Below are 18,161 nucleotides of genomic sequence, written 5' to 3' on the forward strand. Positions count from 1 at the left end.
CGCAGTCAACCCCCTCCTCCAAATCTGAACCAGGCTTCCCTTAATGCACTTCCAGGACTCTTTTTAAGCTTCAGTCCAAGCAGGCCACCGCCGGATTCCTTAGGTGCCCCCCCAAGACGGGCGCCCCGACGTCCTCCAACCCTAGGCCGAGGCCCTCCAATCCCAGCCCGGGGCCCCTACTGCACCCAAATCAGGCTCCCGGGAACCCCAGTCAGCACTACTGGCCCCAAGCGGCCCCGCACCTGAGCAGCTGGGCTGAGTCGGCCGGCCTGCGCTCCTCCAACAGCACGAACACGGCTCGAGGGCCCTCCGCGCTGGCCTCTACGCCGTCCCGAGCTGGCTCGGCCACATGAGACATGACGCCCGGCCCCGGGCGAGCCCTGCCAGGCTGGTCGGGCTTCAGCCCGGTCCCCCTAACAAAATAAGAGTCCCCCTCCCCCTGCTCGCCACCGCCTCCTCCGCTAAGCCATGGAGCGAGCTCTGCGCGGGCGGGCGGCGTCGGGGAGATGGGATGGGCTGTGAGTCATCCCCCGCCCTGAACGGACCAACACCAGCCCCCCCACCTAAGAACCTAACCCCGGACGACCGCCCTCCTCCCCCTCGTCCTTTTCCCCCTCCTCCCTGAGCTGGGGAAACTCCACAGGAAGTGAGCGCAAGTAAGATGGACAGCTCTGCCGGCTCTGCCCTCTGAGCGAGGCGGCCAATCATCAAGGGCTGCTTCAAGAGTCCGCCCTAAACCACGCCTCTGATGCGGAGGGAAAACTAGATTGGCCGGCCCTCATTCTGAGAAGGGAGCCTAGGCCGCGCCCTCAGAGATAGAAGCAAATCAGCGAGAGGTAATTAATTAAGCCACGCCTTCTCCTCTGAAACTATCCCCGGGTTGGGCAATAAGCCGCTCCTTGGGTTCTCTGCGCCTGCGCACGGATGGCCAGTAGGCGCCCAGATTTTCAGGCCACATTTCTAGCTGCGGAACTGCGCCCCCTGTCCGCCAATGTGCATAATACCGGCTTCCTAGACCTCGCTTTAACCTCGATCTAGCCAAAACCATAATAACTACGCAGCCTAGGCAGCTACATACCCTGGAGATTCGCACCAGAAACCTCGCCCTTTCGGTACCCACAGTCCAGCCGCTCAGCTCATCTTCCTGGGAGTTCTCCGCCTGCTCTGTCACTGGAGCGGTTGTTGTACTAGGTCGTTGGGCTACACAATAGGTGCTTAATAAATCCTTGACGGATGAATGAGTGGAAGGATGGAAATTAGATCTGATCCTTTCGGGGAATGACTTCTGGAATCTAAAGACCAGGGTTGGGATATGGGCAAGGGACTTCCCCTCTCTGAGCCTCAGCTTTCCTGACCTATTAAATTGGAGTCATAGTAACTGTCTGGCGGAGTTGTTATAAGGATTAGAGATAATTTATGTAAAGCACTAGTAGGTTGTTTGGCATACAAAAAAATTCTCCAAAAATTAATTGATTCATTCGATCGTGCACTGATTCAATAAACATTTATTGAGCTCCTTTGTGTGCCAGATACATGCAACCCAGCTTGCACACAGTGAAGGGTTCCACCCATACTTTCAGGTGCACAGTCAGCTCACAGAACCCCTGGATCTACAACCTTCCCTTCCTTCTTTCCAATATCCCAAGATCCTGCCCATCAGTTGGACCTCTGGGAATTTCACTGAGCTCCTGCTTGTCTTGCACTTTTTGGTATTGTCACCCTTATATGCCAAGTTGACTTGGTCAACACGAACATCCCTACAGGCTCACACAAAAGTATTATCCACATAATAAAGACAATTCCTCCACAAATAAACCTTTGAAAAATTAATACATTACCAATAAAAATTCCAAAACGCACGAGGGTTCCTTTTTCTCCTCATCCTTGCCAGCACAACCCTCGTGCACTGCTGGTGGGAATGCAGAGTGGTGGAGAACACTATGGAGTTTCCTCAAAAAACTAAAATGGAACTCGCATTTGACCCAGTGAAACCACTTCTAAGAATATATCCCAAGAAACTAGAAACACCAATCAGAAAGGATATATGCACCCCTATGTTCATAGCAGCACAATTCACCATCGCTAAGATTTGGAATCAGCCTAAGTGCCCATCAGCAGATGAGTGGATTAAAAAACTGTGGTATATCTACACAATGGAATACTTTGCTGCTGTAAAAAAAAAAAAAAGGAATTCTTACCATTTGCAACAGCATGGATGGAACTGAAGAGCATTATGCTAAGCGAAATAAGCCAGTCAGAGAAAGATAAATATCACATGCTCTCACTCATTTGTGGAATATAATGAACAACATAAACTGATGAACAAAAACAGATCTAGAGACAGAGAAGCATCGATCAGACCGTCAAACCTCAGAGGGAAGGCAGGGGAGAGATCAACCAAAGGACTTGTATGCATGCATATAAGCCTAACCAATGGACACAGACATGGGGGACGGGGTGAGGGCATGAGTGCAGGTGGGGTGGGGGGGCAATGGGAGGGATAAAGACACATATGTAATAACTTAATCAATAAAGAAAAAAAATTTCCAAAATGGAACTTGTAGCCCAGCTGGTGTGGCTCAGTGGTTGAGCATCCACCCATGAACCAAGAGGTCATGGTTGGATTACCAGTCAGGGCACATACCAGGGTTGTGGGCTCAGTGCCCAGTAGGAGGTGTGCAGGAAGCAGCCGATCAATAATTCTCTCTCGCCCTGGCTGGTCTGGCTCAGTGGATAGAGCGTCGGCCTGCGGACTGAAGGGTCCCAGGTTTGATTCCAGTCAAGGGCACCTACCTGGGTTTTAGGCTTGATCCCAGTAGAGGGCATGTAGGAGGCAGCCAATTAGTAATTGATTCTCTGTCATCATTGATGTGTTTATCTTTCTCTCTCCCTCTCCCTTCTTCTCTGAAATCAATAAAAATATATTTATTTAAAAAGGAAAATCAATTCAATGTTACAAAAGAATATTACCTTTAAAAAATAATTCTCTCACATCATTGATGTTTCTATCTCCCTCTCCCTCTCCGTTCCTCTTTGAAATCAATAAATAATATGTATTTTTTTAAAAAGACTTGTAGCAAAGTGGGAGGGAAAATTTACAGCATTAGACCCACGGGTTAATTATCTTGTAACACAGCTCAATCCTATAAACATGAGCTTCATATACACATCCCAAATGTTTCCATAAGTGCTTCCCCATCACATATCCTGCACAATAAACCCACCTTCTATCTCTCTCAGCTCCTCTCTCTTAATCTCTCACTCACTCACAACTTTTTTAAACACTTCTCTCTCTTTCTCTCTCTCTCTTCCTCCCTCCCCCTCTCCCTCCCTCCCTCCCTTCCTCCTTTTCTCCCTCTCTTCCTCCCTCCCTTCCTCCCTCCTTTTCTCATGCAGCTGGGGTTTCATTAAGAGACAACTGCAGGGTGGTGTGATTGGGAGATATGGAGGAAAGAAAGAGGGCAATTGGATGGTGAAGTTGGGATATTTAGGGATAGATGTGAGTGGTGAGGTTTGGCTTGCGGTAAGGTTGGGGGCTACTACAAGGCAGTTTTCATGTAACTACTAGTAAATGATCATGTGAAGGTCTTCAGGAGGGATGGGACTGCTAGAGGACCACTTAAGAATGCAGATGGTGGCTATTGGAGGGTAAATTGGGAATAGAGTTGGGATTGGAAGATGGTTTGGGGTGCAATTGGAGGGATTATAGGAAGACCATGAGTGTGTAAAGATAGAGTTTGGTTTTCTGTAAGGGAGTTTAAGGAGTAGAGCTGTTAACTGTCATAGGATGGTATGGTAGGCTGACTAATGACTCTCCAAAAGATGTCCATGTCTGCCCTGGCTAGGTAGCTCAGTTGGTTAGAGCGTCATCTCCTTATGCCAAGGTTGCTGGTTTGGTCCCAGGTCAGGGCACATACAAAAATCAACCAATGAATGCATAAGTGGAACGACAAATCTCTCTCTCTCTCTCTTTCTCCCTCCCTTTCTCGCTCTAAAATCAATAAATTAAAAAATAATAATAATACAAGAAAAATTTTAAAATGCCCATGTTCAAGTCTCTGGAACCTGTGAATCTTACTTTATATGGACTGCAGGTGTGATTAAATTAAGGGTTTTGAGATGGGGATATTACCCTGGATTATCTAAGTACCACATGCTAACTGATTGCGCCACTGGAGCTCCAGCTGGATTATCTGAATGGAACCTAATTGTAATCACAAGTTTCTTTATAAGAGGAAAGCAGAGGCAAATATGACAGAAAAGGAGAAGGCAATGCGACCTTGAAGGCAGAGATTGTAGTGATGCCACAAGCCAAGGAATGCCAGCAGCCACCAGAGGCAACAAACAGATTCTCCCCTAGATTTTCTAGGGAGAGTATGGCCCTGGTGACACCTTCGTTTTGACCCAATGTAACTGATTTGGGATTTCTCACTTCCAGAACTGTGAAAGAATAGATTTCTTTAAAAAATATATATGTTCATTGATTTTAGAGAGGAAGGGAGAGGGAGAGATAGAAACATCAATGATGAGAGAGAATCATTGATAGACTGCCTCTTGCATGCCCCCTACTGGGGATCGAACCCACAACCCTCGCATGCGCCCTTGACCAGAATCGAACCCAGGACCCTTCAGTCTGCAGGCTGACGCTTCATCCACTGAGCCAAACTGGCTAGGGCAGATTTCTTATATTTTAAGCCACTAAATTTGTGGTAATTATTTATAGCAGCCACAGGACATTCACATAGATTTTGGTACCTAGGTGTGAGATGCCTCTGTATCTTAGTCTGATTGGGCTGCCATAACAAAATAGTACATACTGGGTGAATTCAACAACATAAATGTATTTTCTCATAGTTCAACGTGCCATGGGTTGGTTTCTGATGAGGGTTGTCTTCCTGACTTGAAGATGGCTGCCCTTGCTGTGTCCTCACATGGCCTTTCCTTTGTGCACATGCATTCCTGGTGTCCCTTCCTTTTCTTATAAGGACACCAGTTCTGTTGCATTAGGGACCCACCCTTATGACCTCATTTAACCGTAATCACCTCCTTACAGTTGCTATTTCATAATACAGTCATATTGGGGCTTAAAGCTTCAATATATGGATGGGGGGGCATAATTCAGTTTATAACATGTTGTAACAAATACCTAAAAACATTGAAATGGCTTTGGAATTGGATAGTGGGTAGAAGCTGGAAGAATTTTGAGGCATATGATAGAAAAAGCCTAGAATAGCCCCAGCCAGTTTTGCTCAGTGGATAGAGCATTGACCCTCGGACTGAAGGCTCTTGGATTCGATTCCAGTCAAGGTGTATGTGGGAGGCAACCAATCGATGTGTCTCTCTCCCTCCCTTCCACTATCTCTAAAATCAATGGAAAAATATACTCCAGTGAGGATTAGCAACAAAAACAAAAAAAGAAAAAGAAAAAGCCCTAGCCTGTTTGACTCAGGGGATAGAGCGCCAGCCTGCGGACCAAAGGGTCCCAGGTTCAAATAGGGTCCAGGGCACGTACCTTGGCTGCAGGCTCCTCCCCAGTCCAGGCCCTAGTCGGGGTGCTCGAAGGAGGCAATCAATCGATGTGTTTCTGAAGAAAAAATGGCGGAGGCTTAGACGGACGTGTTGGTGCTTTATCCCAGAGCAGATAGGGGCGAGCAGCTGAAACGGGTAACAATCAGCCCGATCAAGCTGGGGAGGTTCAGCTGAGAGACAGTCTGCAGCCAGGAAAGACAGAGAACTCCTAAAAAATGCAGATGGTTAGAGATTGAGGCTGAAACCTCCCCCTGGGCACCAGCGCAGCGGCGAGACCGCGCCATCTTGGGTAGCTGTTACCGGCATCCAGAGATCGGCTACTAACCCGGCGGCTACTAACCCGGAGGCAACGACTCGCAAGCAGCGCGACTGCAAGAGCCCAGAGGAGACCTGCATCCCTCCACGGAAAGGTTAGACTTACCCCAAAGGTGCGGTTTGCAGTTCAGGTTGGAGCGAGGAACGCGCGCGCGGGCGCAGGGGGAAATCTGCGCCCTCCAAAATCCGCGCCCATAGAGGCCAGCGTGACCCGCAAGTGGGGAGGGCTCCCGCAGGGCTGCTGCCAGAAGGTAACACTATAAATGAGCCCATAGTTGGACTGGATGCAAAAGGGCTGCCTCAGAGTTTCCCTGATAGCCGGCTACTTGTTGCCAGGGCCTTGAGCGTGCGCAGACACTCCGCGCAGACACTCCGCGCAGTTCTGGAGGGTGGAACCCTGCGAGTTCGAACAGCTTCCCAGGCTCTTGTTTGCACACTTCCTCTTACTTCTGTGAGTTTGATTATTGACCCCAGTGCATGTGATTGCCCAGTTGGGGTCACTAGCAGAGCTTGTAGGGGAAGATTGTTTTTGGGGAGCCTGGGAAACAGAGCTGGGAGTGGCGCCTGGGGAACCAGCTCTGGGCGGAGCTGGTTCAGGTACAATAGAGAGCTCCTGGTCAGAGAGAACTTATAGCCTCGGAGGTCAATCCAGACACACTGCCACCCAGAGGCAGAGCCACGAACTGACTCTTCTGTAAATACAGATAAGGCAATAAGGGGATTTTACGGCCGGCCTTAAAATCAGGACTGTGGCTTACAACACGGAGGAACAGTGTATCAGAGGGAAATTCAACATTCTCCTGAATTCCGGGCGTGCCAATAAGAAGAGTAGAAGATCTGAAGCACCTGCATTACTACACATTTTTATTTTTATTTTTTAAATTACTTTTTCTCCTTTTAACTAAGAAAACATTTTTTTTCTTTTTTTTTTCTTTTTCTCCATCACCTGATTTTGCCCTTTCAGCTACTACATTTTTATTTTTAACTAGTATTATTACCGCTACCATTTTACCATTCTTTAAAGTGTCATTTTATTTTGTCTTTATTTTATTTTGGGACTAATGTTCTCCATTCTATTTTCATCGTTCCTTTAGCAACATTTTTCTCTACCTCAATTTGCCTCTGTGCTAAACAATCTTCCCCACTTTTTCCCTTTTGCTGTCCTGTTTCTCTTACCCTACTCCAGCTTTTGATTTTCCCTATTCTTTTTACCCCCTGTCAAAATTTAACCCTGCTTATATATCCTACGTCCAATCCCCTGTTCTAAATCCTTATACACCTTTCCCTTATCTTCCTTCACTATCCAATTTTTTTTCTCTTCTTCTTCTTCTTTTCTCTCTCTATTGTTTTATTGTTGTTTGCTTGATTGACGAGTATATTGGGTTTTTTTTTTTTAGGATTGTTTGTGAGGTTAGACTGCTTATTCTTTTTATTTTCCTGCCCCTCCCTCTCCCCCCCCCGGTTATTTCTGTGCTTCTGTTTCCCCTTGCGTCGCTTGATATTATTGGTTGTTTGTAGTTTGTATTCATCTCCAGGAATCTGTTGCTGTAATTTGTTGGTATTAGTGGCGGACCTATAGGAGTTTTCTCCTCATATAAATAGTCTCTTCCCCTTTTATACTTCATTCTCTTTTCTCTCTTACTTTTTTTTTCTTTCTTTTTTTTCCTCCTCTTTTTCCCCTCCCTTTTTCCAATTTCATTTTTGCACTCCTTTTTTTCTTTCTTTCTTTTTTCTCTTCTACCTTTTTCTCTTCTTTCCCCCTTATCTCCCAACTCTCTTAGCTCGGGTGGCCACCTTTATTTGGGGTTTGTAATATCGTAAATACAATAGTGTTCAGTGCCTGGTACGTTGTGCCTTGTTGTGTTGTATTTTGTGCCTTTAAATCAACGCAGCAGATTCAAGCAACAGCGGCCTCCTGATCACCACACGCTCTGCCTGGGGAACAGTTGCTGTGTGTGAAGCCTCCCTCCACCAGCCAGAAGAGCCACCACAGCTGTGAACAGCACCCACCAGAGGCTCTGCTATCAACAGAGGAGCCGCTGCTACCACAACCGCCCAAGGAGCAACCACAGCCCAAGGAGCCACTGCCACCCAGGGAGCAGCCACTGCCACCCAGGGTCCAGCCACTGAACGACTCAACAACTAGTCATGTCAGTGAGATCAAACATGGGTAGACAAAGAAACCCCCAAAGGAAAGAAAAGGAGGACTCGCCAGAAAAGCAGCTAAGTGAGACAGAGATATGCAACATGACGGAAAAAGAATTCAGAATAAGGTTCCTAGAGTACATGCACCGGATGTTCAAGAAGCAAGAAGAAACAGATGAAAAACTCAACTACTTAAGTAAGTCCCAAGAAGAAATGAAGAGCGACATAGCTGCAATAAAAAACACCATTGAAAGTATCAACAGTAGACTGGGAGAAGCAGAGGACCGAATTAGTGAATTAGAAGACAAGGAAGCAAAACACACTCAAACTGTACTGCAAATGGAGAAAAAAATTAAAAGACAGGAGGAGAGCCTAAGGGAGCTTTGGGACAACATGAAACGAAACAACATACGAATAATAGGGGTGCCAGAACAACAGAAAGATGAACATGGATTAGAAAACCTATTTGAAGAAATAATATCAGAAAACTTCCCTGAGGTGGGGAAGAAAAAAGTCACACAAGCCCAGAGAGTCCCAAACAAAGTGAACCTGAAAAGACCCACACCAAGACACATCATAATTACCATGGCAAATGTTCAGGATAAAGAGAGAATCTTACAGGCTGCAAGAGAGAGACGGAAAGTAACATACAAGGGATCTCCCATTAGATTATCAAATGATTTCTCAACAGAAACACATCAGGCCAGAAAAGAATGGACGGAAATCTACAAAGTGATGCAAAGCAAAGGACTGAATCCAAGAATACTCTATCCAGCAAGGCTATCATTCAAAATTGAAGGGGAAATAAGAAGCTTCACAGACAAAAAAGGGCTAAGGGAGTTTATCACCACCAAGCCAGCCATGCAAGAAATGCTAAAGGGACTGGTGTAAAAAGAAGAAATATCAAGCTCAGAAAGAAAACAGCCACACACACACAAAAAAAGAAATGGCTACAAACAAGTACTTTTCAATAATAACTTTAAATGTAAATGGACTAAATGCTCCAACCAAAAGACATCGAGTGCCTGAATGGATAAAAAAACATGACCCATACATCTGCTGTCTACAAGAGACCCACCTCATTAGAAGGGACTCACACAGACTGAAAGTGAAGGGATGGAAAAATATCTTTCACGCAAATGGAAAGGAAAAGAAAGCTGGGGTAGCAATACTTATATCTGACAAAATACATCTCAAAGTGAAGGCCATAACCAGAGATAAGGAAGGCCACTTCATAATACTAAAGGGATCAATACAACAAGAAGATATAACCCTGGTAAACATATATGCACCCAATGCAGGAGCACCCACATACATAAGAAAACTTCTGGAAGATATCAGGGGAGAGATCGACAACAATACAATCATAGTAGGGGACTTTAATACACCACTGACATCACTGGATAAATCCGCTAGACAAACAATCAGCAAAGAAACAGCAATCCTAAATGACTCACTAGATCAGATGGACTTAATTGACATCTTCAGAACACTTCACCCCACAGCTGCGGAAAATACATTCCTCTCAGGTGCTCATGGGACATATTCAAAAATAGACCACATATTGGGTCACAAGCAAAGTCTCCACAAATTCAAGAAGATTGAAATCATAAAAAGCATCTTCGCAGACCACGATGGCATAATGTTAGAAATAAACTACAATAAAAACAACCCAAAATACTCAAACACTTGGAAGCTGAATAGCATGTTATTAAATATTGATTGGGTTACCGATGACATCAAAGAAGAAATTAAAAACATCCTGGACACTAACGACAATGAAAACACAACAATCCAAAACCTCTGGGACACAATGAAAGCAGTCCTGAGAGGAAAGTTTATAGCTCTACAGGCCTATCTCAAAAAACAAGAAAAAATGGTAGTCAATCATCTAACTCTACAACTCAAAGAATTAGAAAGAGAGCAACAAGAAAACCCCAGAGTGAGCAGAAGGAAGGAGATAATAAAGATTAGAGCAGAAATCAATGAAATAGAGACCAAAAAAACAATACAGAAAATCAATGAAACCAAGAGCTGGTTCTTTGAAAGGATAAACAAGATTGACAAACCCCTAGCCAGGCTCACCAAGAAGCAAAGAGAGAGGTCCCAAATAAACCAAATCAGAAATGATAGAGGCGAAATAACAACAGACCCCACAGAAATACAAATGATTGTTAAACAATACTACGGGCAACTCTACTCCAACAAACTAGACAACCTGGAGGAAATGGACAAATTCCTAGAAAAATACAACATTCCAAAACTCAATCAGGAAGAATCTAAAAACCTCAATAGGCCAATAACTATGGAAGAAATTGAAGCAGTCATCAGAAAGCTTCCAGCAAACAAAAGCCCAGGGCCAGACGGCTTCACAGGGGAGTTTTACCAAACATTCAAGGAAGAACTAAAACCTACCCTCCTCAGACTACTACAAAAAATTCAAGAGGAAGGAACACTTCCAAGCTCATTCTATGAAGCCAGCATCACCCTAATACCAAAACCAGGTAAAGACATCACAATGAAAGAGAATTACAGGCCAATATCCCTCATGAACATAGATGCCAAAATCCTCAACAAAATCTTAGCAAATCGGATCCAGCAGTACATCAGAAGGATCATACACCATGACCAAGTAGGATTTATCCCAGAGATGCAAGGATGGTACAACATCCGTAAATCAATAAATGTGATACATCACATAAACAAATTGAAAGAAAAAAACCACATGGTCATATCAATTGATGCAGAAAAAGCATTCGACAAAATCCAACACCCATTTTTGATAAAAACTCTCAGAAAGGTGGGAATAGAAGGATCATACCTCAACATAATAAAAGCCATATATGACAGGCCCACAGCCAACATCATACTCAATGGACAAAAACTAACACCATTTCCCCTAAGAACAGGAACAAGACAGGGATGCCCACTCTCACCACTCCTGTTCAACATAGTACTGGAAGTATTAGCCATTGCAATTAGGCAAGAAGAAGAAATAAAAGGCATCCAAATTGGAAAAGAGGAAGTAAAACTGTCCTTATTTGCAGATGACATGATATTATACATACAAAACCCTAGAGACTCCATCAAAAAGCTACTAGACTTAATACATGAATTTGGCAATGTAGCAGGATACAAAATTAACCCCAAGAAATCTGATGCATTTCTATACACCAATAGTGAACTTTCAGAAAGAGAGATTAGAAAAACAATCCCATTTACCATCGCACCAAAAAAATTAAGATACCTAGGAATAAACTTAACTAAAGAGGTTAAAGACCTCTACTCAGAAAACTACAGGACGTTGAAAAAAGAGATAGAGGAAGACATAAACAGATGGAAGAACATACCATGTTCTTGGATTGGTAGAATCAACATCATTAAAATGTCCATACTACCCAAAGCAATCTATACATTCAACGCACTTCCCATTAAAATACCAATGGCCTTCTTCAAAGATCTAGAACGAACTCTCCAAAAATTCATCTGGAATAAAAAAAGACCCCGAATAGCTGCAGCGATCCTGAGAAAGAACAAAGTAGGTGGGATCTCAATGCCAGATATCAAGCTGTATTACAAAGCCACTGTTCTCAAAACTGCCTGGTACTGGCACAAGAACAGACATATAGATCAGTGGAATAGAATAGAGAGTCCAGAAATTAGCCCGAACCAATATGCTCAATTAATTTTTGACAAAGGAGGCATGAACATACAATGGAGCCAAGATAGTCTCTTCAATAAATGGTGTTGGGAAAATTGGACAGATATATGCAAGAAAATGAAACTAGACCACCAACTTACACCATACACAAGAATAAACTTGAAATGGATAAAGGACTTAAATGTACGACAGGAAACCATAAAAATTCTAGAATACAAAGGCAACAAAATCTCAGACATATGCCAAAACAATTTCTTCACTGATACAGCTCCTAGGGCAGTTGAAACTAAAGAGAAAATGAACAAATGGGACTACATCAAAATAAAAAGCTTCTGCACAGCAAAAGAAACCATCAACAAAACAACAAGAAAACCCACCTCGTGGGAAAACATATTTGCCAACGTCATATCTGATAAGGGCTTAATCTCCAAAATTTATAGGGAACTCATACAACTTAACAAAAAGAAGATAAACAATCCAATCAAAAAATGGGCAAAGGATCTAAATAGACACCTTTCAAAAGAGGACATTCAGAAAGCCAAGAGACATATGAAAACATGCTCAAAGTCACTAATCATCCGAGAGATGCAAATCAAAACAACAATGAGGTACCATCTCACACCTGTCAGAATGGCCATCATCAACAAATCAACAAACGACAAGTGCTGGAGAGGATGTGGAGAAAAAGGAACACTTGTGCACTGCTGGTGGGAATGCAGACTGGTGCAGCCACTATGGAAGGCAGTATGGAGGTTCCTCAAAAAATTGGAAATGGAACTCCCATTTGACCCTGTGATCCCACTTCTAGGAATATATCCCAAGAAACCAGAAACACCAATCAGAAAGGATATATGCACCCAGATGTTCATAGCAGCACAATTCACCATAGCTAAGATCTGGAAACAGCCTAAGTGCCCATCAGTAGATGAATGGCTTAGAAAACTGTGGTACATCTACACGATGGAATACTATGCTGCTGTAAAAAAGAAGGAACTCTTACCATTTGCAACAGCATGGATAGAACTGGAGAGCATTATGCTAAGTGAAACAAGCCAGTCAATGAAGGAAAAATACCACATGATCTCACTCTTTCATGGATAATTAAGACCATTACAAACTTTTGAACAATAATAAATACAGTGGCAGAGCTGCCTCAAACTGATTGTCGGACTGCAGTGGGAAGGCCAGGGAGGGTTGGGGGACAGGAGGGAGGGGAGTAAGAGATCAACCGAAGGACTTGTATGCATCCATATAACCATAACTAATGGACATAAGACACTGGGGGGTAAGGGAGGGCAGGGGCTTGTCAAGGGCGTGGGGGGGCGGAAAGGACACTTATGTAATACCCTTTGTAATACTTTTAGCGGAAAAAAAAATCGATGTGTTTCTCTCACATCAATGTTTCTCTCTGTCTTTCCCTCTCTCTAAAAATCAATGGGAGCTTTTCTCCCTGCTGATAGCGCTCGCAAACATGGTGAATGTTCCTAAAACCCACCAAACTTTCTGTGAGAAGTGTGGCCAGCATCAAACCCACAAAGTAACACGTACAAGAAGGGCAAGGATTCTCTGCGTAGGGAAAGCAGCGTTATGACAGGGAGCAGAGTGGCCATGGTGGGCAGACCAAGACAATTTTCTGAAAAAAGGCTAAAACTACAAAGAAGACTGTGCCGAGGCTTGAATGTGTTGAGCCCAACTGCAAATCTAAGAGAATGCTGGCTATTAAGAGATGCAAGCATTTTGTACTTGGAGGAGATAAGAGAAAGGGTCAAGTGATCCAGTTCTAAGCTGCATATTTTGTTTTATTATATGACAATAAAATCTTGATATGTTCACTTAAAAAAATCAATGGGAAAAAAAGTATCCTCGAGTGAGGATTAACCAAAAGAAAAGAAAAAAAGCCTAGACTAAGGAGAAAATAGAAAAAGAAAAAGCCTAAATTGCCTTGAACAGACTGTTAATAGAAATATGAATATTAAAAGCACTGCTGGTGAAGGCTCAAAAGGGAAGGAGGAGCACAGTAGAAAGGTATATATTGCCTTAGAGAATATATATAGCATCATAAACAGTGTTGGTAGAAATATGAACGTTAATGGTGCTGCTGGTGACCTTGGCCAGTGTGGCTCAGTTGGTTGGAGCATCTTCCCATACACCAGAAGATGGTGGATTCAATTCCCAGTCAGTTAGAGGTTTGATCCCCAGTTGGGGCGAGTTTGGGAGGCAACCAATGGATGGGTTTTTTTTTGCTCACATCAATGTTTCTCTCTCTCTCCAAAAATCAATAAAACATATCCTCAGGTGAGGATTAAAAAAAAAGAGGGAGGCAGAGGCAGATTTGACAGAAAGAAAAAAACAAGGCAGAGACTGTACTGATGCAGACACAAGCCAAGAAATGCTGATAGCCACCAAAAGAGGAAGAGGCAACAGATTCTTTCCTAGAGCTTCTGGAGGGAGCATGGTCCAGCTGGCACCTTGATCCTGATCTTCTGTCCCCCAGAACTGTGAGAGAATAAATTTCTTATGTGTTAAGCCATCATGTTTGTGGTAATTTGTTACAGCAGCCAGAAATGGCTTGGGGGTAAATTTGGGGGTTGTTGGAGGGATTCAGGGGTATGCTTGGGGTTTATTGAGGGCAGTTTGAGAGTATAATTAGGGGGCCATTGGAAAGTGTTTGGGTACAGTTGGAGCCATCAAAGGCAAGATTGAGGTGGGGGTGGGAGGTCACTGGAGGGTGGTCCGGAGGAATAGTTGGGAGATTGGGAAGATAAATGGGGGATGTTTACAAATAGTATTGGAGGTATTACAAGAAAGTTTAAGGCAGTGATTTTCAATCTGCCTGCCGCAGCACACTGGTGTGCCGAAAGGATTTTTAAAACATGCAATACCTGACTATTTAGTCAGGGGCACTAACCTCTTTTCCCTTAGATTGTCAAATAAAAAATAGACAACAGACAACACAACAATAGCCATCCAGTGTGAATGAATCAAAATTATATCTATTTTTTTGTCAGATCACCAAAAAGTATAATTGTTTTGGTGTACCACAGAATTTTAATAATTAGTTTATTTATTTATTTTTAATATATTTTTATTGATTTCAGAGAGCAAAGGAGAGGGAGAGAGAGATAGAAACATCAATGATGAGACAGAGCCATTGATCCTCTGCCTCCTGTACGCCCCACCCTGGGGATCGAGCCTGCAACCTGGGCATGTGCCCTTGACCAGAATCGAACCCGGGGATCCTTCAGTCTGCAGGCTGACGCTCTATCCACTGAGCCAAACCTGCTAGGGCAAATAATTAGCTTATGTGTGCCATGAGATGAAAAGGGTTGAAAATCGCTGGTTTAGGTTGTAGTTGGGAGTTCTTGGAGGGTGGTTAGGGTGTATAATTGGGAAAAATTCAAAGATGTTTTGTGAGTGCAGCTGCATGTAATTTAAGACAAGATTGGATATAGTGATCATTAAAGAGTGGTTTGGGGGTATTGTTTGAGGCCAAGGGAAGGTAGTTAAGGGAAGTGGATTTGGGGGCTCTTGGAAGGAGAATTTTAGGGGTAAAGTTTATAATCATTGGAGAGTACTTTGGGATTAGAGTTGGGTATTATTGAAAGGGCACTTTGGGGATATTCTTTGGGGAGTTATAGAGCAGTTTGATGGTAGAGTGGGGAGTATCTATTGGAAGGAGATTTGTGGTGAATATGAGGCTTTGGGAGGCTAGTTTAGTGATGAAGTTTGAGGGTCAGTAGTGTGGTTTGGGGATATAGTTGAGGGCTTGTGGGTACCGTCTCAGATGCTATTTGGGGACCTGGATATCAGAGGGCTATCATGAGTTGTAGATGGGGAGCTATTAGTAGGTGGTTTGGGGAGCAGTTAAAGATTATTGTATGAAATATTATTCAGCAATAAAAGGAACAAACCACTGATACATGCTACAACATGAACCTCAAAAACATTATGCTAAGTGAAAGAAGTCAAACATCAAAAATCCACATATTGCATTTGATGAAATGTTTATAAAAAGCAAATCTATAGAGATAGAAAGTAGATTAGAGGTTCCCTGGGACTGGGAATGAGAATGGGAATGGGGATTAACTGTATTCAGGCATGAGAGAAATTTTTTAAACATATCTTTATTGATTTCAGAGAGGAAGGAAGAAGGGGAGAGAGAGAGAGAGAGAGAGAGAGAGAGAGAGAGAGAGATATCAATGATGCGAGGGAATCATTGATTGGCTGCCTCCTGCTTGCCCCCTACTGGGGACTGAGCCTGCAACCTGGGCATGTGCCCTTGACCAGAATCCAACCCGGGACCCTTCAGTCTGCAGGCTGACACTCTATCTATTGAGCCAAACTGGCTAGGGCCAGATATTATTTTTAATTTTTAAAATAATTCTTTATTGTTGAAAGTATTACACATGTCCCTCTTTTCCTCCCAGTAACCCACTCCAGCCTGCCCCAGAGAGATTTTTTTAAAGATAATTTTTATGAGTTTATTTGAGCCAAACTGACAACATTGTTGGAAATCAAGGTCTCAAATGCTCCCAGGCATGAGATATCTCATTGGGATAATAAAAATGCTCTAAAAGTGGATTGTGGTGTTTTTTGCACACTTGAGTAAATTTACTATAATAATTGAATTGCATGCTTAAAGTGGGCAATTTCTATGTATGTAAAATATACCTCAATTGAGAAAAGATCATTGGAGAGTGCTTTTTAATATATTTGGGTCACTGATGTATGATTTGGGGGGTCCAACTGGGTAACTACAGAGAGAAAGTTGGCATTTATTTAGAGGTATACTTGGGGACTATTGGGGAGTGCTTTGGGGGTAGAGTTTGGATCAGTGGAGTGTTTGGACGTGGAGAGGGTGTTGCAAAGTAGTTTAAGTGCTGTTAGAGGATCACGTTGAGTACTTTGGAGTATATGAGATAGTGACAGGGGCTAGTTTTGGAAGGTAGTTTTGCAGGGTATAGGGTTGGTCAATGAAAGGTTGGTGGGGGTTCATGGAACATGGTTTGGAGGTGGAACCAGTCGGTAACTGTTGAAATTGATTTGGGGTGCAAGTGGAGGCCACACCAAAGGTAGTTGATAATGCTTGGGTGGTGTTGAGGGTGTAGAACAGTGGTTCTCAACCTTCCTAATGCCGCGACGCTTTAATACAGTTCCTCATGTTGTGGTGACCCCAAATTTCATTGTTACAAATTGAACATAATTAAAGCATACTGATTAATCACAAAATCAATATGTAATTATATATGTGTTTTCCGATGGTCTTAGGCAACCCCTGTGAAAGGGTCGTTCGATCCCCAAAGGGGTCGCGACCCACAGGTTGAGAACCGCTGGTGTAGAGTATGGCTAGGAGGGTACATGGAGAGCAATTTGGGGTCAATGGAGTGTGTTTGGGGTGTGTATTGAGGGTAGATGGAGGATGATTTGAAAGTGTTTTTTGGAGGTTAATGTTTTCAGGGCCTATTGCAGATCATTTGGGGGAACAACTTGGGGGTAGTGGAGAGTAGTTTGCACAGCTTGGGTGTCCATGGAGGGCGGATTGGAAGTACCGCTTCGGATCAATGGATAGTAGTTTGAGGATACAACTTAGGAGATGATAAAAGGTGGTTTGAGGTGCATTTGGGGCACGGAGGGTATTGGGGGAGTTTAGAGGTGTGGTGGTGTCTCATGAAAGGCAGTTTAAGGTACTGCTTGGTGGTCCGTTAGGGGTTGACTTGGGGTGAGGGGCGCCAGTCTGATCACTGAGGGGGCGTGGTCAGGGGAGGGGAGAGCTCGGCCGCCCTCGAGAAAGCGTGTGCGCACGCGCTCCCAGCTGGATCGCTCCTGGCGCTCCCAGGCGCTGAGACCTAAACTGGCGCCTGCGCAATCGATCTCCGACGCTGCTGTGGTCTCGCACCCCGCCTGTGGTCTTGCACCCCGCCCCCTGTCAGCCGCCACCCCCCCTCCCCGCAGGCTGGAGACCAACGGCGGTGCAGCCAAGAGCGGACCGACCCGAGTTACCTGTAGGGGGGCCGGGGTCCCCCGCCCGCGTCGGAGCCGGCGCTGCTCTCCCACCCTCCCCGCACCCTCCATCTGGCCCCCCAAGGCTAACGGTGGCGCGACCAAACGCGGCCCACCACAGGGCGCGGAAGAGGAGCGGGCGCGAGCTGTGGGAAGAGCGGGAGGCGGCGAGGGAAGGGGCGCGCCCACCATCCCTCCTGGCCCACATCGACCCCGCCTATGCCGCCGGGCGAGGACCGAGGGGTGAGTAACGCCCGCTGGGAAAGAAAGGGAGGAGACTGGGCGGGGTGAGCAGGGCCAACAGGGGATGTACCTGCGCCCGCCCGCCCCCCGCCCCCACCTCTGACCTCGTGGCTTCACTCTGGACCCTTGCCGAACCTGACTGCATCTTTTAAAAATCTCGAACCCGGGCCAGTCTTGACCCGAGGACCTCCGGTCTGATCCCGGAACTAACCATATTCTAGCCTGGCGTCATCTCACCCTGTTTGTCCCCTAAAACTTAGTCCTGACC

The sequence above is a fragment of the Myotis lucifugus genome, unplaced genomic scaffold (genome assembly GCF_000147115.1).
Source record: "Myotis lucifugus unplaced genomic scaffold, Myoluc2.0 scaffold_196, whole genome shotgun sequence".
Lineage (NCBI taxonomy): Eukaryota > Metazoa > Chordata > Mammalia > Chiroptera > Vespertilionidae > Myotis > Myotis lucifugus.